This window comes from Oncorhynchus keta, chromosome 9 (genome assembly GCF_023373465.1).
Source record: "Oncorhynchus keta strain PuntledgeMale-10-30-2019 chromosome 9, Oket_V2, whole genome shotgun sequence".
Classification (NCBI taxonomy): Eukaryota; Metazoa; Chordata; class Actinopteri; order Salmoniformes; family Salmonidae; genus Oncorhynchus; species Oncorhynchus keta.
The window spans coordinates 10,653,788-10,680,023 of record NC_068429.1 but is presented as its reverse complement, the minus strand read 5'-3'; the positions used below and the strand labels follow the sequence as shown (position 1 = coordinate 10,680,023).

Here is a 26,236-nt window from a genome sequence, read left to right as displayed (position 1 = left end):
GCAAACCCCCCCCGCCAAGGGTGTGGACTCCGGCCGCAAAACCTGAAACCAAAAGGGAGAGTTAGGGGGGTGTCTAGTGTTAGTGGCGGCTCTGGTGCGGGGCGAAGTACCCGTTCATCCCTTGGATCCGCCAGCATCGAGGGCGGCTCTGGTGCGGGACGAAGAACCCGCTCATCCCACAGATCCAGCCATGGACCCAGGCTGAACACTGTGCCCGGACTGGACCTAGGTGCAGCAAAAGACTCCTGCCATGGAGTGGACTATAGACGCCGTGCTCAGACTGGGCATCAGCGCAGGGGAAGGCTCCGGCCATGGAACTAGACTGGACGCCGTGCTCGGACTGGGCATCGGCGTAGGGGAAGACTCCGGCCTTGGAGTGGGACCTGACGCCGTGCCTGGACTGGGCACCTGCGCAGACCGTCGTAGTAGGTTCCAGACCGTTTACCTGTCGCAGTAGGTTCCGGACCGTGGACTGCCTCGGGAGGTTCCGGACCGTGGACTGCCTCGGGAGGTTCCGGACCCTGGACCGCCTCGGGAGGTTCCGGACCGTGGACCGTCTGAGGTGGTTCCGGACTGGGAACTGTCGCCGGAAGCTCTGGACTGGGAATTGTCACCGGAAGCTCTGAACTGGGAACTGTCGCCAGAAGCTTTGGACTGGGGATCGTCGCAGGAAGCCTGGTGGGTGGGTCCGGCACTGGTGATACAGGACTGGTGAGACGCACCTCAGGGCGAGCGCGAGGAGCAGGCACAGGACGTACTGGGCTGTGAAGGCGCACTGGAGGCCTGGTGCGTATAGCCGGCATCAATGGTACCGGAACATTAACACTCTTAGCATGGCAAGTGCGGGGAGCTGTCACAGGACTACCGGGCTGTGGAGGCGCACTGAAGAAACGGTGCATAGCACTGGCACACATTGTACCGGAACGATGACACCCTACTCAAAGCGAGTGCAGAGAGCTGGCACAGGTGGCATCGGCTGGCTAACACGCTCCTCAGGGCGACTGTCTTGCCTCTCCAGCCAAATCAACAGCTCTCTCTCATCACTCTCCTCAACTTTTGCCAACCACTCCTTGCTCAATCTATCCCAATATTGCTCCTCGGTCTCTGACTCACCCCTCAGCGTCACCGACCACCCCGTGTGCCCCCCCCCAACATTTTTTTTAGGCCTGTCTTTTGGGCTTGTGTCGTGGCCGTGAACCCTGGCGTCATCGCTGTCCTTCCCTCACTGCTTGCGTCTGCTTCCACGGAAGGCTTTCATCTCCAGCCATAATTTCCTCCCAAGCCCAGGATACCTTCTCTTCCTGGGCACGCTGCTTGGTCCTGTTGTGATGTGATATTCTGTCACGTTCGTTGGAATGGAAAAAAATAAATACAAAAATAAAATAAAAATAGCTACTTAAGTATGATCCCCAATTAGAAAAAACTACCTAGAACACCACATAAAATATTCTAACTAGACTAACCCCCCAGTCACGCCCTGACCTACTCCATCATAGAAAATAAAGGCTCTCCATGGTCAGGAAGTGACAGTGAGATAAATGTAAATTATTCATTTTGTTCTAAGTCATTTAGCAGACGCTCTTATCCAGAGCGACTTACAAATTGGTGCATTCACCTTATGACATCCAGTGGAACAGCCACTTTACAATAGTGCATCTAAATCTTTTAAGGGGGGTGAGAGGATTACTTTATCCTATCCTAGGTATCCCTTAAAGTACTATCATAATAGATGATTACTGAACTTCTATTATTTCAGTGTAGAGAAGGGAAGGGCAGGATAAAATATTAAAACATAACAGCCAGACAAGCCAGTGTATGAATCAAATGGATTTGGATATGAATGGAGTGGAAATTCGCTGACTTTGGGATCTGTAAGGTAAACAACTTTAATGTGTCAAGTAGTTTTTGTTGCCATTTCCGAAACATAGCAGCGTTTAAGACATGGATAATGTTAACAAGGTACCCAATAGTACTGTAGTTTGAAGTAATGTTTCATTTTATTTGCTAAACAAAACTAGCTGCGCCTAACAGTGAAATTGTCACGGAAATCAGCCTTGTTTGCATAGCGATGATGAAAATAACGTCATTTAGGCTGAAATGATCTCCAAAATTCTAATCATTAGGTCATCCCACCATTGATATAGCGACAGGCGCTAATGGTTTATCGAATCTCATTGTGACGCAGAGCAGGACACTTTTAGACCAGGGGACATGATTTGGCATGACAGGCCTAATTCAATCATTATTAGTTTGGACTGTGCTGACATTTATTTGACCACTGAGGTTCCACCATTCAGTGGTGTTGCTTGGGTCAATTGTATTTTGATTGATAGCCGAGGTTAAAAAATATGTTTATCACCAGGCCGAACATGCTCGAGGCAGCCAGCAGCAACAGGCTGTGCCATTGGTTGGTCACCCCTTAATTTGCATAATTGGCCATGTGCATGTAATTGTGATGGACACTGTAGGAGAGAGGAATAACATCGCGGGAGAGAGAGTAAAAAACACCCTAAATATGTTTAGCACTACAAATGAGCAAGCTGCAGAGAGCGGCACACACAGCGAATAAGAACCAGATATGAGGCCATACTCCTTCAGAACTTTATGGACCCCATTGTTAATCCTGTCATAACAGAGACATTGTCAGTCCCTATCCCCAGGAGTCTCTTTTTTAAGACAACACTTTGAGGAAAGCCACAACAGCACGGGCTACAGATTTGGCATCTCCTCCCTCCAACTCAACAAGCCCCAGAAATGTTGATACAGTTGTCTGCTTGGTGTCACTAAAGTACCTTATCACAACCCCCAGGTACTTAGAAACACTTACATCCGTGGACTCATCGAGGAGGAGGCTGAAACGCTGGTCACCCACATCTGCGACCAACTTTCTCAGAAAGTATGGTGCTGGAACACCATGAATCATTTCTGTGCACTTTGTCCTGTGCATTTTGAAGTGGGTTGCAGCAGTGTGGAGAAAGCAGTTTACATGCTTCTCCAATGTGATCACATGCCAGCATAGAACAGTGTTCAGCGATAGCTAATGCCATGGTGGCCTCAGCCAGTCAATTGTTTAAACCATAAATGGCAGCTTATTTTCAGTGGAACTGTTTAAAGGCTTTTGCCTTCTGAGGATGTTTGAGTTGTCATGCGTTTTTTGTTGCTAGTCGATTTTTTAAAAATGTGTCGCTAGAGGGGTCTGAATACTCGCTAAATATAGTGACAAAGTTGCTAAGTGGGCAACACTGCCCAGATGTAGCACTGGTGTGGTTGCTAACCTCATCCTGATGCTGTTCTGAGACAAAGCTTTCATGTAGCAGATGGATTGAGATTTACCCCCCAAAACATAAACCTTCTAATAAGATATCTTTGCTTTTAATAGTAAACAGAGATAGTCCATAATTGTCAGATTTGTTCGACTATTCTAAAGAGTATTTTATTTGTTAAAAGCCTATTCGATGCAGTGTTCCATGTCATCAACCAAGGCCTTAAAGGCCTTTACTTTAGAATGTGAACTTCAAAGGATTCGTATTATCCAGTTATGAAAAGGCAAACAGAAGTAATTTGTATTCAATTGTAAGAAAAGAAAAATACATTTTTCCTTTTCACCCTAAGAATGGCTACTGGGCTAATAAATGAGCTGACACTGCTGTCTAGTAAACTAAATTTACAGAACTAGAACTGTCCACAAGTTCTCAAATGTGATGTCAATGTGAAGGGAGTGCTCAAATTGTGAAAAGATGAGAATGTGTGTCCCAAATGGCACCCTATTCAACTAAGTATAGTGCCTGAGCCCTATTTGTAGTAGAGCCCTGTTCGTAGTAGTGCACTATATAGGGAGCCATTTTGGATGTAAATTGAAAACAATCCTCAACATGAAGTGCAGGCAGTCAAAACCAGTGGTGATAAGATTACTGTTATGTCTTCCCATCTTCCATGAACTGCTGCTGAACACTGATCTGAGGTCAGTTGTAGTAATTTGACATCACAATGGTTGGCTTATAGTAAAGCTGTTACTGGATCTGCATTTTGAAGCAGCTTGCAGAACATAAATCTTGTCTGAGTTGCTTTATTAGTATTGGCCCTGTACTGTCTTACCCCCAACCTGTACAATGCCCCCCCCGTGCCGTCTTACCCCCCCAATACAGTCTTGCCACCCCCCAATACAGTCTTGCCACCCCCCAATACAGTCTTGCCACCCCCAATACAGTCTTGCCACCCCCAATACAGTCTTGCCACCCCCAATACAGTCTTGCCACCCCCAATACAGTCTTGCCACCCCCCAATACAGTCTTGCCACCCCCAATACAACCCCCAATACAGTCTTGCCACCCCCAATACAGTCTTGCCACCCCCAATACAGTCTTGCCATCCCCCCCTCCATACCGTCTTGCCCCCCCCGTTACGAATCCCTTTTGGCCCGACAGGGGGGGATGGTAATGAGACCCGTAACATAACTCATACAAATTCTAATAGTGACAAAGTAAAAGTGAGAACGAAATAACTACGACAACTGAAATCTACCGTCAAACTCAGGGTTTATTGGAAAACACACGGTAATGGGGGGAGCAGGAAAAGGGGCTGAGCTGGACCCAAGGAAAGAAATAATAAGTATTCAAAAACACCCCTAAGCTAGACTGGCCTATTTCGGCAACAGCTAACTAACCAAAAATACAGTGGGTGGTCCGCCCAGTTCTAACTAGGGTATTTAACAAAGTTTACCTACGGGTAGTGTATGCCCAGCGGCGACTTGTCTTGGTTCCCACCATAACCAAAAACAATACTCACAGATGACGACAAAGTGCTATGGAGGTGCTCAAACAAAATATAGCTCAATACATAAAGCGAGAGAAACAGTGAGCTCTACAGACATGGCATTTACAGAGAGATTGCGCTCCACAGCAAAACAACTGACAGGGTTTTTAACAAAGGGAAAGGAACGGTGATTGGGTAGGAAACAGGAGGAGGTGTGTCTTCTGATTGATGACTGATTGGGGAGTGATGATTTTCACCTGTGAGGGGAGAAGGAGAGAAAAGAAACACACACACTGGATACACACACAGGGTACTTGTATCCGTAACACCCCCTCTACCCATCTTATCGTCTGTTGTCCTTTTGTTTCACTTCATGTTTTTCTGTCAGTGTCTGTAAGTCTGTTGCTTTGTTTCTCTGTCGTTTGTGTTTTTATTATTTTCATTTGTAAAGTGTGTTGAGACATTGTATGAATGCACCGTAAAATAATTGTGATTTGATTTGTGTAAAAGTTGCTTAAGAGTATGTAATCAGTAGCATTAACATTCTTCCAGTCCATTTGGATGATTTTAAACTGTCATGCTTTAGGATACACACTTTTTGTATCTTTAGTATTACATTTAAAGTACTTTTTAGCTTTAAATTATATAGTACTCTTATATAGCTTTAAATATATATAAGTATATTATATAGTACTCTTAAATAGCTGTAAACATATATAAGTGTATTATACAGCTGTAAACATATATAAGTATATTATATAGCTGTAAACATATATATAGTACCAGTCAAAAGTTTGTAGACACCTACTCATTCAAGGGTTTTTCTTTATTTTTACATTGTAGAATAATAGTGAAGACATCAAAACTATGAAATAACACATAATGGGATCATTTAGTAACCAAAAAAGTATTAAACAAATCAAAATATATTTTATATTTGAGATTCTTCAAAGTAGCCACCCTTTGCCTTGATGATAGCTTTGCACACTCTTGGCATTCTCTCAACCATGAAGTAGTCACCTGGAATAAATTTAAATTTACAGGTGGGTTAATTTGTGGAATTTCTTTCCTTCTCAATGCGTTTCAGCCAATCAGTTGCATTGTGACAAGGTAGGGGCAATAGACAGAAGTTAGCCTTATTTGGTAAAAGACCAAGTCCATATTATGGCAAGATCAGCTCAAATAAGCAAAGAGAAATGACATCATTACTTTAAGACATAAAGGTCAGTCGATCCGGAAAATTTCAAGAACTGAAAGTTTCTTCAAGTGCAGTTGCAAAAACCATCAAGCGATATGATAAAATTGGCTTTCATGAGGACCGCCACAGGAAGGGAAGACCCAGAGATACCTCTGCTGCAGAGGACAAGTTAGTTAGAATTAACTGCACCTCAAATTGCAGCCCAAATAAATGCTTCACAGAGCTCAAGTAACAGACACATCTCAACATAAACTGTTCAGAGGAGACTGTGGGAATCAGTCCTTCATGGTTGAATTACTGCAAAAAAACACTACTAAAGGACACCAGTAAGAAGAAGAGACTTGCTTGGGCCAAGAAACATGAGCAATGGACATGATGAGTCCAAATTTGAGATTTTTGGTTCCAACCGCCGTGTCTTTGTGAAACACAGAGTAGGTGTGGTTCCCATCATTAAGCATGGAGGAGGAGTTGTTATGGTGTGGGGGTGCTTTGTGGTGACACTGTCTGTGATTGATTTAGAATTCAAGGCACACGTAATCAGCATGGCTACCACAGCATTCTGCACTGTGGTAAACACCATCCCATCTGGTTTGCGCTTAGTGGGACTATAATTTGTTTTTCAATAGGACACTGACCCAACATACCTCCAGGCTGTATAAGGGCTATTTGAACAAGAAAGAGAGTGATGGAGTGCTGCATCAGATGACCTGGCCTCCACAATCAACCGACCTCAACCCAACTGAGATAGTTTGGGATGAGTTGGACTGCAGAGTGAAGGAAAAGCAGCTAACAAGTGCTCAGCGTATGTGGCAACACCTTCAAGACTGTTGGAAAGCATTCCAGGTGAAGCTGGTTTTAAAATGTTTTATTTTTTAACATTTATTTAACTAGGCAAGTCAATTAAGAATGATTGCTTATTTATAATGACACCCTACTTGTAAATCCCCAGAGGCCAAACCCTCCCTTAACCTGGACAACGCTGGGCCAATTGTGCGCCGCCCTATGGGACTCCCGATAACGGCCGGTTGTGATACAGCCCGGGATCGAACCTGGGTCTGTAGTGACCCAGCTAGACCGCTGCGCCACTAGGTAGCCCAATAGTGTGCAAAGCTATCATCAAGAGTGGCTACTTTGAAGAATCTCAAATATAAAATATATTTTGATTTGTTGAACAATTTTTTGATTACTACATGATTCCATATGTGTTCTTTCATAGTTTTGATGTCTTCACTATTATTCTACAATGTAGAAAATAGTACAAATAATGAAAAACCATTGAATGAGTATGTGTATCCAAGCTTGACTGATACTGAAAGTATATTAATATAACTGTAAACATATATAAGTGTATAATAGATGAATGCAAGTTGTTTCAAGATGGTCATTCTTTTTGCTATCACATTACTGCGTGTGTGTGTGTGTGGGTGGGGGGGGTTGTGTATGTCTGTGTGTGAGTGTATGTGCGTGTGTGTGTGTGTGGTGTGTGTGTTGTGTGTGGGGGGGTTGTGTATGTCTGTGTGTGAGTGTATGTGCGTGTGTGTGTGTGTGTGTGTGTGTGTGTGTGTGTGTGTGTGTGTGTGTGTGTGTGTGTGTGTGTGTGTGTGTGTGTGTGAGAACGTTATGGTCAATCCACCACAAGATGGCACTCCTCTCTTGTTTCAGTATCAGACAAGCACATGTTACTGGGTTATCAGGGAGATTTGATAAAGTACTATAAAATAATATTGCGCTGTCATATTTGCTCATGTTTACGCTATTTCCGTCTATTTACGCAATTCTTTACAACGACATAATTCGTGAACAACAGTCAGCTGAAGGTTGGGATGTGAGTTGGCAGCTGTGTCTTTAGCGCAAAAGAAGGGCGATGTCTTTGCTCCCAGCATGGCAAGGGTTGACTAGATTGTGTTAATAATTTACTTAGATGATGGGTGAGTGGGGAGAAATATGAAGCTAGAGTTTATTTTTCCACTTCCTATGTCCAAAAAGATCTTGTCTCCCCCAGAGACAAGATCTTCTTATGATTCATCTCCAATATTTATTTTCTCCACTATCATATTGTGTCACACTGTGTATTGGAAACTCAATAATTTCCAAGAATATGAAGTATTTATGATTTGCTTTACCTTCTCTTTTGTCTCCCTCCCTCTATCTATGTGTTGCATCTGTGTGTGTGTGTGTGTGTGTGTGTGTGTGTGTGTGTGTGTGTGTGTGTGTGTGTGTGTGTGTATGTATGTGTGTGTGTGTGTGTGTGTGTGTGTGTGTGTGTGTGTGTGTGTGTGTGTGTGTGTGTGTGTGTGTGTGTGTGTGTGTGTGTGTGTGTGTGTGTGTGCGTGTGTGTGCATTAGCACTGTGGTATATCACAACTGGCAAAGTCTCAATTCTCTCTCACTCACATGATTTCCCTGTAGCGGGAAGCATTATTGCTGGGAGGTTTGGTAGCATCCTGCCCAATTGAGTCTCATTAAGATGTGATTGCTTTGTCTTCTCTGTTTTGATAAAGTGATATCCAGTGTGTGTCGTCATAGGACCAGCTGCACAGCACAGGGTGGAGAAACATCCAAATCACAAGGAATAGGCTTCATCCCAAATGGAACTCTGGGCTTTGGTCAAAAGTAAATCAAATCAAATCAAATCAAATTTTATTTGTCACATACACATGGTTAGCAGATGTTAATGCGAGTGTAGCGAAATGCTTGTGCTTCTAGTTCCGACAATGCAGTGATAACCAACAAGTAATCTAACGAACAATTCCAAAACTACTGTCTTATACACAGTGTAAGGGGATAAAGAATATGTACATAAGGATATATGAATGAGTGATGGTACAGGGCAGCATACAGTAGATGGTATCGAGTACAGTATATACATATGAGATGAGTATGTAGACAAGGTAAACAAAGTGGCATAGTTAAAGTGGCTAGTGATACATGTATTACATAAGGATGCAGTCGATGATATAGAGTACAGTATATACGTATGCATATGAGATTAATAATGTAGGGTAATGTAGGGTAAGTAACATTATATAAGGTAGTGCTCTATATAGGGAATAGGGTGCCATTTGGGATGAAGGGAGAATTTTGATAGATGTAAACTGCATCTCCATAGGCATTTGGATATGATAGCAGTTTTATGCATTTGTGTCAAGCTATAGGAACAAAGATTAGTAGATTTAAGATGACTTGGCCCTCTAAAATCTCATAAATTTAGTTGTTTTTCTAAATAGTTTTTTTTAGTTGTTGCTTTAAAGTGCTTTGAAATTATTTATGTAATGTATAGAGCTATAAAAGTACAATAAATTATTAGAGAACTGCCCCAGTCAGAACCAGTGGAGTGGTAGTTCAATAACTCCATGGTATACAGTTGTCTACTAGGGGATCTTGGTCCATTTGACTAGGGATCAATATTTTCAGGGCACTGATAGTCATTTTTATCCATCAGGGGTTGTATGTTTCAGGTGTCTCAGAAGTGCTGACCTAGGATCAGTTTTGCCTTTACACATAATGAATACTGGTAAGATTACATGGACAAGGGGAACCTGATCCTAAATCAGCACTCCAACTCTGAGACGCTTTGTGAATACAGCCCCATAACTACTCATAATGGTGTTGATGTTGAGGCCATCTCTTGTTTACCTGAACGAATGCACGCATACATCAATTGCATAAAAGTTTCCTACAGTACCCTATAAAGTGTCATACAAAAGGCATTGCTGGGTGAGCATTGCACACAGTTTAGTGAACTTGTGTTCCTGCCACTGAAGCCCAATAAGCTTTTTCTTTTTGGCAATTAGGGCTCCATATTCTGTAAAACTAGTTTGTGACGATGTCTTGTAGCCAAAATGGTATACAAATAAAATATAGGCTACAGGTAATTGCATTGATCCATGATCTGTTTATGATGTCACAGAGACAGCCATCACTTAAACTCTACAGGTTCTCGTAACATCACATTACAACAACGGTCTTGCAGTAAACAAGACTCACTGAACTCTCTAGAGTGTGGTTATTGTTTGTTCTGCATGATCTCATTGCTTCTTCCGTCATTTCCAGACTATTTTCTTTTTTGTTGCTTCATTGTTCTGTTGACGGTCATCAAGATCAAGCCTCCAGATCTCGAAGGCTGTCCAGGACACCTTATGGTGTCCAAACAATGGGCCAGCAACCCATCCCTGCAGGGGGGACTTCTTTACTGACCTGGGCAATTTTGTCTTTGAGCTTTCAAAGACTACAGCCAAGACCACTACTAATCCACCAGAGAACAAGAGTGGGCCAGGAAACATATCACTCCAGCCCTGTTGTCCGAAATCATGATCAGAATTTCGGACAAAAAAATTGTAAGGAATGCAGCTGGCTGTTGAAACTTTAGTCAATTCATTAATACATGCATTGCATCGGCGCGATAAAGTATGTGACTTTTTTTCTTTCTAATGTAAAAGTATATTCTGGTTATGGATAAATAATAATACAAAAATGACATACTGATAAAGTCTCAATTTTCGCCTCACTGTATTTGTTGGTTTTTAACTCAAGTATTTAATCTTAAGTAGAGCATCAATAGTTTTAAAGTATTCAATGTCCAATAAAGTTTCATACAAAACCTACCCCAAGTTTCATACAATATCCCATGAGATTTCACTTCTACTTGCAAATGGAAAGCACACAGGTGAATAAGGTCCAACTGATGGCCTGTCACCCTGCAGACCTTTGTCTGCACACAGTCTCTTTAGTCCTCTGTTTATCCCCTCTACTGTCACTGTGTGCATGCTGTTTCTATTGTTAAGACAAGGTCTCCCTGAGCACAACTCTCCCAGACAATCCTGACAACAGGATTTTCATAGAAAATCCAATGGGATATGCTTCAAAACACACAAGGCATTTGAAGAGCTGGTGGACGTGTGGTTTATGTAAAATATGAGAGACCTGTTACTGAAAGAAGCAGAACTTGAAATCCATAACTTGAAATCCACTATATTGATAGTGATCCATTTTGAAATCATTTTGAAAATTCTGCTGTCATAATTGTGGAGTAGACTTTGGGTTCAAATCATGATTAAACATGTATATATATATACACTGTTCGATCACACACAGAAGAAGCAACAGTTACCAGTGTCTTTGGTTTAATGATAGACTAGGCCTACTAATCAATTTTGGGAGAACAAAAAACAACAACAGACATCTGTGGGGAAAAAAATGGACAAGTTGATTATGAAAATAAATTGCAGTAAAACGTTACTAGGGTTATATTGTGAGGCACAGCTGTGATTTTATCATTTTGCAGATGTGCGTCCTATCGCACTCCTCTACAATTCCATTCCCAACTCGATGTACAGTTACTTCACATCGATCTATTTACAACGATTGCTTTGGTCTACTGCATACTGCTGGTGTGGTTGTGGAAATACGTGACAGACTGAACGTTGTTTAGCGGGGGACTAGAATGTGATGTTTACAGGTAAAATGTCATTTCAAATATTGTTTACAATGTCATGGCAGATTAATATTTAACTGTGGAATGTGGGTCAGATGTGGAAAAAACACGTCTTTGATAGATACAAAAGTAGATACAAAAGTTGAGTTTCGACATGTTCTCACTCACGTCGTCAAAGATTGTCAGAAAAAGTTTACACGTTATAATTAGCTAGTTAGCGAGATACCTGGCTAATGTTAGCTAGCTAAAGTTACTTGTCTTGAAGATACAGCTAGCTGTAGTCAACCATCATTAAGGTAACATTTTAAAATGTAAAGTAAATATTCTAGGCATCTGTCTATCTAGCTAGCGAACTACATACACTCCTTGTGTTTTTGCATGTTGTTGTTGTTAAGTAATTTGGCTAGCACACACTAGTAAAGTAGCTAGCAGCCGGTTATTAGCTAACGTTAGCTAGATTGACTAAGTTCAATAAGCAATGGCTTCTCTATCTATCTATTTAGCTTGTATATTGGCTTTTCCTTGGGTTATTGTTTCAGACGAGCAGGGTGACATCTGTTGCTGGTGGTTGGGCATTGATGAGGTCCGCCAGTGAGTGAGTGAGTGAGTTATATTCTTGCTTGCACATTTTGAATAATAAAATACCAGAATGTCTCTAGAAGGTCTGCGTTGAAGACACTCACACAAGGATGCGAGAGTATATTATTGTACTATAAAGTGCTTAGTTAACAACATGTACATACCCATGCTTTATTTGTCTGACTCTGAACACCTTTTTTTTTTACGCTGCTGCTACTCTCTGTTATTATCTATGCATAGTCACTTTAATAACTACCTACATATACACTGCCGTTCAAAAGTTTGGGGTCACTTAGAAATGTCCTTGTTTAAAAAAATAAGAAAAGCAATTTCTTTTGTCCTTTAAAATAACACCAAATTGATCAGAAATACAGTGTGGGCATTGTTAATGTTGTAAAAGACTATTGTAGTTGGAGACGACTGCTTTTTTAAATGGAATTATCTACAGAGGCCTGTTATCAGCAACCATCACTCCTGTGTTCCAATGGCATGTTGTATTAGCTAATCTAAGTTTAGCATTTTAAAAGGCTACTTGGTCATGAGAAAACAATTTTGCAATTATGTTAGCACAGCTGAAAACTGTCCTGATTAAAGAAGCAATAAAACTGGCCTTCTTTAGACTAGTTGAGTATCTGGAGCATCAGCATTTGTGGGTTTGATTACAGGCTCAAAATGGCCATAAACAAAGATCATTCTTCTGAAACTTGTCAGTCTATTCATGTTCTGAGAAATTAAGGCTATTCCATGCAAGAAATGGCCAAGAAACTGAAGATCTTGTACAACACTGTGTACTACTCCCTTCATAGAACAACGCAAACTGGCTCTGACCAGAATAGAAAGATGAGTGGGAGGCCCCGGTGCACAACTGAGCAAGAGAAACAGATGGCCTTAACTGGCATCTTTATTAAAGTACCCGCAAAACACCAAGTACCCGCAAAACACCAGTCTCAATGTCAACAGTGAAGAGGTGACTCCGGGATGCTGGCCTTCTATTTTATTTATTATTATTTTTCTTTAACTAGGCAAGTCAGTTAAAAACAAATTGTTATTTACAAGGACAGCCTAGGAACAGTGGGTTAACTGCTTTGTTCATGGTCAGAACGACAGATTTTTACCTTGTCAGCTCTGGGATTCAATCTAGCAACCTTTGGGTTACTAGTCCCAACACTCTAACCACTAGGCTACCTGCCGCCCTCTAGGCAGAGTTGCAAAGCAAAAGCCGTATCTCAGACTGGCCAATAAATATAAAATATTAAGATGGGCAAAATAACACACACACTGGACAGAGGAAGATTGGAAAAAAGTGTTATGTACAGACAAATCTAAGTTTGAGGTGTTCAGATCACAAAGAAGAACATTTTGTGAGACGCAGAAACAAATGGAAAGATGCTGGAGGAGTTATTGACGCCATCTATCAAGAATGGTGGAGGCATTGTGATGGTCTGGGGATGCTTTGGTGGTGGTAAAGTTAGATATTTGTACAGGGTATAAAGGGATCTTGAAGAAGGAAGGCTATCACTCCATTTTGCAACGCCATGCCATACCCTGTGGACGGTGCTTAATTGGAGCCAATTTCCTCCTACAACAGGACAATGACCCAAAGCACAGCTCCAAACTATGCAAGAACTATTTAGGGAAGAAGCAGTCAGCTGGTATTCTGTCTATAATGGAGTGACCAGCACAGTAACCGGATCTCAACCCTATTGAGCTGTTGTGGGAGCAGCTTGACCGTATGGTACGTAAGAAGTGCCTATCAAGCCAATCCAATTTGTGGGTGGCGCTTCAGGAAGCATGGTGTGAAACCTCTTCAGATTACCTCAACAAGGCTATAATTTCTGCAAATGGAGGATTCTTTGGCAAAAGCAAAGTTTGAAGGACACAATTATTGTTTAAATTAAAAATCATTAATTATAACCTTGTCAACATCTTGACTATTTCCTATTCATTTTTTCCAACTCATTTCATGTATGTTTTCATGGGAAACAAGGACATTTCTAAGTGACCCCAAACTTTTGAACGCTAGTGTACATATTACCTCAATTCTTTCGACAAACAGATGCTTCAGCTTTATAGCCCTTGTAACTTGCCTTGGTTACCTCTTCTGTGTTTTTACTGAGCTTATGGAATTTAAAGGGGCAATTTGTAGTTGCTACGTCCATTTTTGGATTTATAAATTAATGATATGTACCCGTTTGATTCATGAAGAATATAATTTCCAAGTGCCTCTGTGAGTTTAGTTCAACTGTCATACCCCACCAACATATAAGCTTGTTTTACTCCAGTGTTTGCAAACAAAGAAAATGTTATCAAACATCCACAAAACATGGTTAAAACTATAATGTTGAGACCACGTATGGCCAAGTCTTGCATCCATAGCTCTGTCTACACATTTGAGCGTGATTCAATTTCTCCAGCCCCATCCCTCAGCTTTTTACCCAAACAGGGTTGGGGAGGCTGCTTTATTGTTTCTACTGCTTGTTGTTGCTTTAAGACAAAAAGAGCAGGGGCATGAACATTACGATATTGACTGAACATTAATATAGTGTTTTAGTAATTGCTTTGTTGTCTAATTGCATAAAAAATGGAGTTATAGTTTTCATTACTACACGAGGATAAAGAACTGTCTTTATTAATCTTGTGCAAAAACCGCGCAACACCATTACTATGCAATTAAAATGCAATTAGGTTTCTACTTCTAAAATGTGTAAAAAAACAACTTGCTACCAATATACAAAGTTACTACACAGGTATAAGAACTTATGTATAAAGATTTATCCAATTTTCTGTAGAGGTTGATATGTCCTGTTTTTAATGTGTGTGGCTTGGATAATTGTTTATATTATTGACAAATAACAAAACAAAGTTTCTCCTTAGAATAATATTTTTCTTGCTATTCAAATGAAGGATGGAATTGGTGTCTCTGAATGGTTGCTATACAAGCTCAGCAGATTTGAAATCTAAATATCTATATCTGTGGTAGAATAATATACAGTGTCGCTAGACCATCTGCCTGATTTGATTGTTTTGGACATTTGAGTAAAATAGACTACTTGTTATGTTGTCTTTAATGGGAACCATGGCTTCTACTGGCTTACCTAGTTAAATAAAAAATGTAATGAAATTGTATGTTGGCCTTTTCACCAACATTGAACAGTTGAACAAAAATGTTTATTAACATAATCTTCATTATGTGCATTTATCCATTATATTCATCAGGACGGTTTAGTCAATATAGTATTTTCTGCAAAAGCTTTACAATTCCTCAACCCACACCAGTGCCACTATAAGGAAATTAATTGAATAGCCAATCCAACAGAGATTTGCCACAATGGACGCCTCCATTTCAAATTAGACTGAGCGTTCGTGAGGATTCATTATAATGTTAATCGCCCTGCTGCCCTCTCTCTTTCTCTCTCTGTCGTGAATCTGCTATCATATTAGGATTTGACCATTTTAATTAAAAGAGAAAGTTGACACTGACATTATGAAGGACCCATTTGAGCGTGATGTGAAAAACAATTCTAGGCTATAAACCGTTAATAATTTCCACCTTTTCCAAAACCATCTAGCCTGTATTATTGCCTAATGCCTACAGTACAGATCTTGTTATAGGGTATATCTAGGAAGTCAAGGCATGGCTCTGGTTGCTCAAGCTCCATGGTTGCTCTGACAATTAAAAAGGCTTGACTGTGTGAGCGCATGGAAACGGTTACCATAGTTTCCTCTGTAGCCAGTCTTTGAGCGATGATGTCAGTGAGCATGCTGAGGTAATTCTGAGCATCCCCCTCCCAGTCTCTCTCCTCCTTTGACTCTCACCCTCTGTCTCAATCTCTCTTGCTCTGACTCGCTCTCCCACTGGTGAATCACACTAGGCAATTGAAAATCAGAACTCTCTGTGTTTCTCTCTCTCTCTCAGGCCTTTGTGACCATCCTACAGCGACTCATCAAGCCAAAGTGACAACCAGGTAAGCAGCTTAGCCCTATAACTGGAGCAAGGATACATCCCTGAGTGTCAACGGCGCGCTAGGAGAACTCCAAATGCTTCTCGACACAGTAAGACTTCTTTCATAGCTTTTTGTCATAGAGCCAAACTCTTTGTTGCTGTTTCGAGCTACTGGAATGTGACATTGAACCAGGGAGGATAGGCCTACTTCTAGTCCAACCAGACAGGCAAACTTAGTAGAAAAAATGCATGTTGTGTTTCATATTGTTAGGTTAGCCCAAATGTGACTGACATAGGCTAGGGACCGGGGAGTTTCAAGTCACTCAGGCAGCAGGTGCATTGATTGTGCACATTTGTTATTTACGCTGGTTTGTGGAGCACTAGTAAGTCCATTCAACGTAGTGGCCCGGGCAGACTCAATGGAGTGGCTGATTGATGTTTGCAGTTTCCAGGGGTCTATGAGTGAGATGGAGAAAGGCGGGAGAGAGCGAGAGAGAGTGGATCAATAGGAAATGATGTTGCGATTCCCTCCCTGAATGGCTCTGTGGGTTTTTCCATTGTCCTGATGTGACGGTGAATTGATGGGGAAAAGGTTTTTTAATTAGAAGAATGCTTTTGGAAATAGCCTATTCATTTGAAAGTGTGAGGAAAATGATGATCAGCTATAAATGTTTTCATTCCTTTTTCATAACAGTTTTGCCGGTGGAAATCCCCTTTTATACTAGGTTACTGGCGACAGAGCTTACAAAGAATAGGCAACTGTAGACCTAATACATGTATTTAACCCAGGTCCACCATTAAATAGGATTTGTTTAGGCTAGTTAATGTGAAGGAAAAGAAAAACAGAGTTAATCTATACTTTTCCTGTTTCGCCATCGGTAAATGACTGTTTATAGCAAGTCATGCCTGGCTATGACTCATAGATGCTCTGCACTCCATTTCATATTGAGGAGATATTATGAGAGATTGCTTGGTTGTTGCCTTGTTTACTTAGGCCTACTGCAATAACAAAGACAGCCTGCTGTTGGCAAAATGTTGCCTAATCAACATGATCCTGCTATTGTTTACTTGGTATCCAGGTTATTCCCAAGATGTGACGATGTGTCCAAAGACCGAACAGGTTTTTGTTGAAAAATGTACTTATGGCTGAAAGCACAAATTATTATTCATGAAATTATACCAATGAATGAGATTTCATCTAACAGTTTTTGTATTTAAGCTACTGAATAACACTTTACACGTCAGCCAATTCTGTCTCGCATCATTTTTAGGAAAGACCTAAATATTCTGCAATTCTATACTCCAATATCCTTTTGCATTCTTGTTTTTGTTCTGGTCTTTCTACTCAGCCATGTCCTCAGTCAGACTTTCACACCTTTCTCCAAAGCCATCTGTGGCCGCTGTGTATTTCAGTCTGCCGGCCCAGACTGCAAAGTAGGAAGAGCAGAGCCGTCGTTCATTCCAACACCTTGACGAATGTGTAGTGATTATTGTTTTTTGAGGTTGGTTAGGTTTATATAGTCACGGTTTTATTACATATTTTTTTTTAACAATAAATACATTATGGAATTGACTGCTATAACAACACCAGGACTGTGGCGATTATGGAATTGACTGCTATAACAACACCAGGACTGTGACGATTATGGAATTGACTGCTATAACAACACCAGGACTGTGACGATTATGGAATTGACTGCTATAACAACACCAGGACTGTGACGATTATGGAATTGACTGCTATAACAACACCAGGACTGTGACGATTATGGAATTGACTGCTATAACAACACCAGGACTGTGACGATTATGGAATTGACTGCTATAACAACACCAGGACTGTGGCGATTATGGAATTGACTGCTATAACAACACCAGGACTGTGACGATTATGGAATTGACTGCTATAACAACACCAGGACTGTGGCGATTATGGAATTGACTGCTATAACAACACCAGGACTGTGACGATTATGGAATTGACTGCTATAACAACACCAGGACTGTGACGATTATGGAATTGACTGCTATAACAACACCAGGACTGTGGCGATTATGGAATTGACTGCTAAAACAACACCAGGACTGTGACGATTATGGAATTGGGGTTATGATTAATTGACATGCAAATAGCCACGTTTATTGTCTTAACTTTAGGAAATGAAGCTTCCGTCCCGTTCTGCTTGTAAAACTGAAATACTGTTATTATCTTCTTGAATATAAAGTTGAATCTCCCTTTCTTCTGAAATAAATCTATGAAAACAATTGACACTTGTTTTTTAGTTCACGTTTATTGTCCATTATTGTTGGTTACTCTATTATTCTACGATAATTGTGCCAACCTTAAACACACACAATAAAACAATTAATTAAAATCCCATTGTGCTAGCTGTGTGCCTGTTAGGCCTATTGCTTATCACTTGCTAACCATAATTTATTCACATTACTTTACGAAAATATTTCAGTTGTTGTGTATATTCATTTTTAGATATTAAATTACTTTCTTTTTATTTCATTCATAATCTCTGATCAGGCAGTAGCAGCCAGCCATCTATCTCTGTGCTCTCCAACCAGTCATCCTAATGGGCTAGTAGCTGGCTATAGAGCACCCAACTATGCTGTCTGACAAAATCACTATTTTAGTAGTTCTTCAAAGTAAATAAGGCATACTTTCATGAATGCTGAATACTGACTATCAATCGATTAGATCATGTATTGACGGGTAGAGGTGCCTGGCGAAGCAACAACGGCTCTCAATCCCTCTCGATTGTGCGTTCTGTCCCTCCAGCGGGCTTGATGCATTGTATCAGAGCTACTCTGGTGTTCCTGTAGAATATGGCCAGTGCCATGTTCATTTGACCCAGTTTTTCACCCTAGGCTGGTGCACAGGCTTAGACCGTAGTCAGGTTATCGGGCTAGAACCGTAGTCTTTGAGGTTATCAGGCTAGGACCGTAGTCAGGTCGTTATCAGGCTCGAACCATAATCTTTGAAGTTGTCATCAGGCTAGGACCGTAGTCTTTCAGATCATTATCAGGCTAGTACCATAGTCTGAAGTTGTTATCAGGCTAGGACCTTAGTCTTTCAGGCTGTTATCAGTCTAGGACCGTAGTCTTTCAGGCTGTTTTCAGGCTAGGTGTCTTTCAAGTTGTTATCAGGCTAGGACCGTAGTCTTTCAGGTCATTATCAGGCTAGGACCGTAGTCTTTCAGGCTGTTATCAGGCTATGACTGTAGTCGTCTTTCAAGGTGTTATCAGGCTAAGATCGTACTCTTTCAGGCTGTTATCAGACTAGGACCGTAGTCTTTCAGGCTGTTATCAGGCTAGGACCATAGTCTTTCAGGCTAGGACTGTGGTCTTTCAGACTAGGACCGTACTCTTTCAGGCTGTTATCAGGCTAGGACTGTAGTCTTTCAGGCTAGGACCGTAGTCTTTCAGGTTGTTATCAGGCTAGGACCGTAGTCTTTCAGGTTGTTATCAGGCTAGGACCATGGTCTTTCAGGCTGTTATCAGGCAAGTACCATAGTCTTTCAGGCTAGGACCGTAGTCTTTCAGGCTAGGACCGTAGTCTTTCAGGTTGTTATCAGGCTAGGACCGTAGTCTTTCAGGTTGTTATCAGGCTAGGACCATGGTCTTTCAGGCTGTTATCAGGCTAGTATCAGGCTAGTACCGTAGTCTTTCAGGCTGTTATCAGGCTAGGACCGTAGTCTTTCAGGCTAGGACCGTAGTCTTTCAGGCAAGGACCGTAGTCTTTCAAGCTGTTATCAGGCTAGGACTGTAGTCTTTCAGGCTAGGACCGTGGTCTTTCAGGTTGTTATCAGGCTAGGACCGTAGTCTTTCAGGTTGTTATCAGGCTAGGACCGTAGTCTTTCAGGTTGTTATCAGGCTAGGACCATGGTCTTTCAGGCTGTTATCAGGCAAGTACCATAGTCTTTCAGGCTAGGACCGTAGTCTTTCAGGCAAGGACCGTAGTCTTTCAAGCTGTTATCAGGCTAGGACTGTAGTCTTTCAGGCTAGGACCGTGGTCTTTCAGGTTGTTATCAGGCTAGGACGGTAGTCTTTCAGGTTGTTATCAGGCTAGGACCATGGTCTTTCAGGCTGTTATCAGGCTAGTACCGTAGTCTTTCAGGCTGTTATCAGGCTAGGACCGTAGTCTTTCAGGCTAGGACCGTAGTCTTTCAGGCTAGGACCGTAGTCTTTCAAGCTGTTATCAGGCTAGGACTGTAGTCTCTCAGGCTAGGACCGTAGTCTTTCAGGCTGTTATCAGGCTAGGACCGTAGTCTTTCAAGCTGTTATCAGGCTAGGACTATAGTCTTTCAGGCTAGGACCATGGTCTTTCAGGCTGTTATCAGGATAGGATCATGGTCTTTCAGGCTGTTATCAGGCTAGGACCGTAGTTTTCCAGGCTGTTATCAGGCCAGGACCGTAGGTCATCAGGTCATTATCAGGCTTAGACCGTAGTCTCAGGTTGTTATCAGGCTTAGACCGTAGGTTATCAGGCTAGGACTATGGTCTTTCAGGTTGTTATCAGGCTAGGACCGAAGTCAGGTCGTTATCAAGCTTAGACTGTATGTCTTCAGGTCGTTATCAGGCTTTCCAGGCAGCTCTTACGCTATAAAGGCAGTATCATCATTTTCACCATTTCACAGTATTGTTCTGGCCCTATTACGTGGAAATACAATAAAACATAGGAAATCTGGTTTTTGACCGCACTGGGCCTTTTAAATCCGAAAATATTAAATACAGACATGATTCTCCGATTTACCATTCAAGCAGTGCCTTCAATACACCATTCATGCAAATACTGCACAGTTCACATAGGCTGTCAGTTGTGGTTACAGGGTTCTCCCCAGTATTTCTTAACAAGATGGTGATGAAGCCCGGAGAACTTTTTTTTATAACATGGTAAATGCAATTTTCTGCAATCTAGAGCAAAAAATGTAATAACAAAGCATAATAAAGTAAAACATTATTATTCCTTTATTTTTATTTTTTTCGTGGTTGTGTAGCCAGTTCACAAGGTGGGCCAGCACCTCTTTACATTCTTTGGGGAGAACACTGGGTTAATACAAGATTGTTTATGGTTTGGTTTTGCTGCGGTTTAAGACGCCCAATGCTTTGTGTAAAGAGTTGTGTTTTGAGGGACAATAGCTTACAGTTCAATACGATCAACTCACCTAAAAATGCAGTTACTCAAAACCATATAATTTAAGTTGGCTGTATGTGAGGTCTCCAGTGCCTTCAAAGTATTCATACCCCTTGACTTATTCCACATTTTGTTGTGTTAGTCTGAATAAAAAAATGTATTAAATATATATTTTTTCTCACCCATGTACAAACAAAACCCCATAATGACAAAGTGAAAACATGTTAAAATAAATGTATTGAAAATTAAATGAAGAAATATCTGATTTACATAAGTATTCACACCCCTTGAGTCAATACATGTTAGAATCACCTTTGGCAGCGATTACAGCTGTGATTCTTTCTGGGTAAGTCTCCTAAGAGCTTTGCACACCTGGATTTGCACATTATTCTCAAAAAAAAAGTTCAAGCTCTGTCAAGTTGGTTGTTGATCATTGCTAGACAGCCGTTTGCAAGTCTAGCCATAGATTTCCAAGACTATTTCAGTCAAAACTGTAACTAGGCCACTCAGGAAAATTCAATTTCTTGGTAAGAAAAAAAGTGTCTGTTGGAAAGCAGACTGAGCCAGGTTTTCCTGTAGGATTTTGCCTGTGCTTAGATCTATTCTGTTTATTTTTATCCCAAAAACTCCCCAGCCTTTGCCGATGACAAGCATATCTGTCACATGATGGAGGCACCACCATACTTGATAATGTGAAAAGTGGTACTCAGTGATGCTTTGTATTCAGGACATAAAGTTAATTTCTTTGACACTCTTTTAGCAGTTTTACTTTAGTGCCTGATTACGAGCAGGTTATATGTTTTGGAATATTTTTTATTCTGTACAGGCTTTCTTCTTTTCACTCTGTCATTTGGGTTACTATTGTGGAGTAACTACAATGTTGTTGATCCATCCTCAGTTTTCTCCTATCACAGCCATTAAACTCTTAACTATTTTAAAGTCACAATTGGCCTCATGGTGAAATCCCTGAGCGGTTTCTTTGCTCTCTGGTAACTGAGTTAGGAAGGATGCCTGTATCTTTGTAGTGCCTGGGTGTAAAGTGTAATCCAAAGTGTAATTAATAACTTCACCATGCTCAAAGGGATATTCAATGTCTGCTTTTTTAAATTTCCCATCTACCAATAGGTACCCTTCCATGCGAGGCATTGGAAAACCTCCCTGGTCTTTGCGGTTGAATCTGTGTTTGAATTTCAAGGCTCAACTGAGGGACCTTACAGATAATGAATTGTATGTATGGGGTACAGAGATGAGGTAGTCATTCTAAAATCATGTTAAACACTATTATTGCACACAGAGTTAGTCCATAGAATTTATGTGATTTGTTAAACAAATATGTTTTTAAAGCTTGCCATTAACAAAGGGGTTGAATACTTGACTCAAGACAGTTTGATTAAAAGGTAAACAATTCTAAAAACATAATTCAACTTTGACGTTATGGGGTATTGTGTGTAGGCCAGTGACAAAACATCTACATTTAAACTATTTTAAATTCAGGCTGTAAACAAAATGTGGAAAAAGTCAAGGGGTGTGAATACTCTCTGAAGGCACTGTATATTCCATTGTAAGTAATGAGACCAATACAGAAATGCTACAGTAGACTGCTGTGTCCATTTAACTCAGTCAATACTATTGATAAAGAACTCCACTAAATTACATTCACTTCTTCTAGATATCTCATATAAACAATGTACATAATTCTTTATGTAATAATGTTCAATAAAGTATTGAGCGAAGATATAGAACTTATACACAGGAAGTGTTATGATGATCATATTGACGTTCATCCTATGTAGCAACATTTGAAATTGTGGTTTTTACATTGGATAAAAGTAGAGAAAATATAGAAAATGCTATATCATGCAATGCAGTTGAAGAACAATGGGAAAGTAATTATGAACTTGTAACCCCACTTTTGAGAAAATGCCCCTCGAATGTCTTGGTACACCTACTGGAGAGCTCTCCTTTGTCTACACCCGTTCAGCATAGTTCACACCCTCTTAAGCCTTATACCCTGACTACACCGCTCGCGTCGTTTGCACGAGAGGTTTATAGAAGGAGGTACCCACGTGCCATCTCCTCATCGGTTATACCCACGTGTGTGATTGAAAGACTAACTGTTTCCGGTTGTCGTGGTAATACTATGAAAGTTTAGATGCCAATCACCATATAAGTTAAATGATGAAAAAGCCTGGAAGGAGGAGAGATGACTAGAAACAATTAGGTTGACCATTTTTATGTGTGGATTAATTGTCGGAATAGAGGACCTTGTGCATTTCAGGTAAAATAACAATGTTTATATCCCAGGACAAATTAGCTAGCAACAGCAAGCTAGCTAAATAGGACAAATTAGCTAGCAAGTGCAAGCTAACTTGCTAAATTGCCATAAATGTTTAATGCTTTTCGACCTGTCCCCAAATTAATCTCATTGGTTCAGAGTTTGTCTTGATATTTTAACCTGCGTGTCGTGATCACGTTTGGTGTAGGGGGACTAAATAAATGTATGCACGATGGCGCACGCGCATAGCTGGTTTGGGTTCCGTGTTAGCCCCACCCATTTCTTTAAGGATTCTCATGTGAGGCCATGTGCTAAACAGAGTGAGTAGTGTAGTAAACGACCAAAGATTTCAAGACTAAAAGTAGTAGCCTACAATAAGGACAAACTCCAGGTAAATATACACTATCTAGTCCTTGGCTTATATCCTTATCTGACTTTGGTGCAGGTCATGTTGTTCTTCATTTTACCGTCTCACTCACTATATCAAATATAATCTACGTTTATTTGTCACATGCGCAGGATACAGAAGGTGTAAACAGTACAGTGAAATGGTTACTTGCATAGTAGCTATATCAAAAACAGAAAGTGTCCAGATAAAAATAGTTTATAATTATTAGATAACGCTTACCTAGACCCACTTGTCTGTGGGTATTATTTTATGAAGCTGCCAGTTGAGGACTTGTGAGGCGTCTGTTTCTCAAACTAGACACACTAATGTACTTGTCCTCTTGCTCAAAAAAAAATGTTTTTTATGCCATTTAGCAGACGCTTTTATCCAAAGCGACTTACAGTCATGTGTGCATACATTCTACGTATGGGTGGTCCCGGGAAGCGAACCCACTACCCTGGCGTTACAAGCGCCATGCTCTACCAACTGTGCTACAGAAGGCACCGGGGCCTCTCACTCTTTCTATTCTGGTTAGAGCCAGTTTGCGCTGTTCTGTGAAGGGAGTAGTGCACAGTGTTGTACGAGATCTTCAGTGTCTTGGTAATTTCTCGCATGGAATAGTCTTCATTTCTCAGAACATGAATAGACTGACGAGTTTCAGAAGAAAGTTATTTGTTTATGCACATTTTGACCCTGTAATCGAACCCACAAATACTGATGCTCCAGATACTCAACTAGTCTAAAGAAGGCCAGTTTTATTGTTTCTTTAATCAGAACAACAGTTTTCAGCTGTGCTAACATAATTGCAAAAGGGTTTTCGAATGATCAATTAGCCTTTTAAAAATGGTAAACTTGGATTAGCAAACGCAACGTGCCATTGGAACACAGGAGTGATGGTTGCTGATAATGGGCCTCTCTACACCTATGTAGATATTCCATTAAAAATCAGCCGTTTCCAGCTACAAGAGTAATTTACAACATTAACAATGTCTACTCCGTATTTCTGATCAATTTGATGTTCTTTTAATGGACAAAAAAGGTGATTTTATTTAAAAAACAAGGACATTTCTAAGTGACCCCAAACTTTTGAACGGTAGTGTATATAGTTTCGTAAGATATGTTATAGTAAGATAATCTAGTGTTCGTCCCATGTTTCATGAGCTGAATTAAAATATCCCAGAAATGTTCTCACAAAAAGCTTATTTGTTTACATCCCTGTTAGTGAGCATTTATCCTGAGCCAAGATAGGCCACACCTGTCAGGTGGATGGATTATCAAGAAGCTGATTAAACAGAATGATTACACAGATGTACCTTGTGCTGGGGCAATAAAAGACCACTCTAAAACGTGCAGTTTTGTCACAATGCCGCAGGTGCTACACAAAGTTTTGTGTGAGCGTGCAATTGGCATGCTGTCTGCAGGAATGTTCACCGGAGTTGTTGCCAGAGAATTTAATGTTAATTTCTCAACCATAAGCCGCCTCCAACAGCTTTTTAGAGAATTTGGTAGTACGTCCAACCGGCCTCACAAACTCAGACCACGTGTAATCACACCAGCCCAGGGTCTTGATCTGACTATAGTTCGGCGTCATAACTGACTTTGATGGCCACTGGCACATGGAGAAGTGTGCTCTTTCCAGATGATTCCCGCTTTCATCTGTACCGGGCAGATGGCAGACAGCTTGTGTGGCATCGTGTGGGCGAGCAGTTTGCTGATGTCAACGTTGTGAACAGAGTGCCACATGGTGGCGGTGGGGTTATGGTATGGGCAGGCATAAGCTACGGACAACTAACACAATTGCATTTTATCCATGGCGATTTGAATGCACAGAGATACCGGGACGAGATCCCGAGGCCCGTTGTCGTGCCATTCATCTACCGACATCACCTCATGTTTCAGCATGATAATGCATGGCCCCAAGGATCTGTACACAGTTCCTGGAAGCTGAAAATGTCCCAGTTCTTCCATGGACTGCATACTCACCAGACATTATAGCATAGTAAGATATAGTATAGTAAGATGTAGCATAGTATAGTAAGCTATAGTTTAAACTGTACTGGGCAGATGGCAGACAGCTTGAATGCCGTCGTATGGGCGAGCAGTTTAGTGATGTCACCTCATGTTGCAGCATGATAATGCACAGCCCCATGTCGCAAGGATCTGAATGCTGAAATGTTTCCAGTTCTTCCATGGACTGCATACTTACCAGACGTGTGACCCACTGAGCATGTTTGCAACGCTCTGGATAGACGTGTATGACACCGTGTTTCAGTTCCCACCGATATCGAGCAACTTCGCACAGCCATTGAAGGAGAGTGGGATAACATTCCACAGGCCACAATACTGACTGGTTTTCTGATCCCACACCCCTATGTTTTTTTTAAGGTATCTGTGACCCACAGATGCATATCTGTATTCCCAGTCATGTAAAATCCATAGATTAGGGCCTAATAGATGTATTTCAATTGACTGATTTCAGTCAATTGACCGCTGCTCGTCTAAGGCACTGCATCTCAGTGCAAGAG

The 26,236-nt window shown here is 41.1% G+C and overlaps 1 protein-coding gene across 5 annotated transcripts in view; it reads left to right on the top strand.

The window, feature by feature from the left end:
* The first annotated feature begins 11,289 nt into the window (after window positions 1-11,289).
* Window positions 11,290-26,236, top strand: part of pam (peptidylglycine alpha-amidating monooxygenase) — a 160,568-nt gene continuing 145,621 nt past the window's right edge. For 2 of the 5 annotated variants that reach the window (XM_052525124.1, XM_052525120.1), the window contains exons 1-2: window positions 11,290-11,407; window positions 15,879-16,015. The gene's annotated coding sequence lies outside the window, so the exon portion shown is untranslated. Of the gene's footprint in view, window positions 11,408-11,916; window positions 11,983-15,878; window positions 16,016-26,236 lie in introns of those variants that run through there. The other 3 variants (XM_052525122.1, XM_052525121.1, XM_052525123.1) reach the window with 3 other exon arrangements.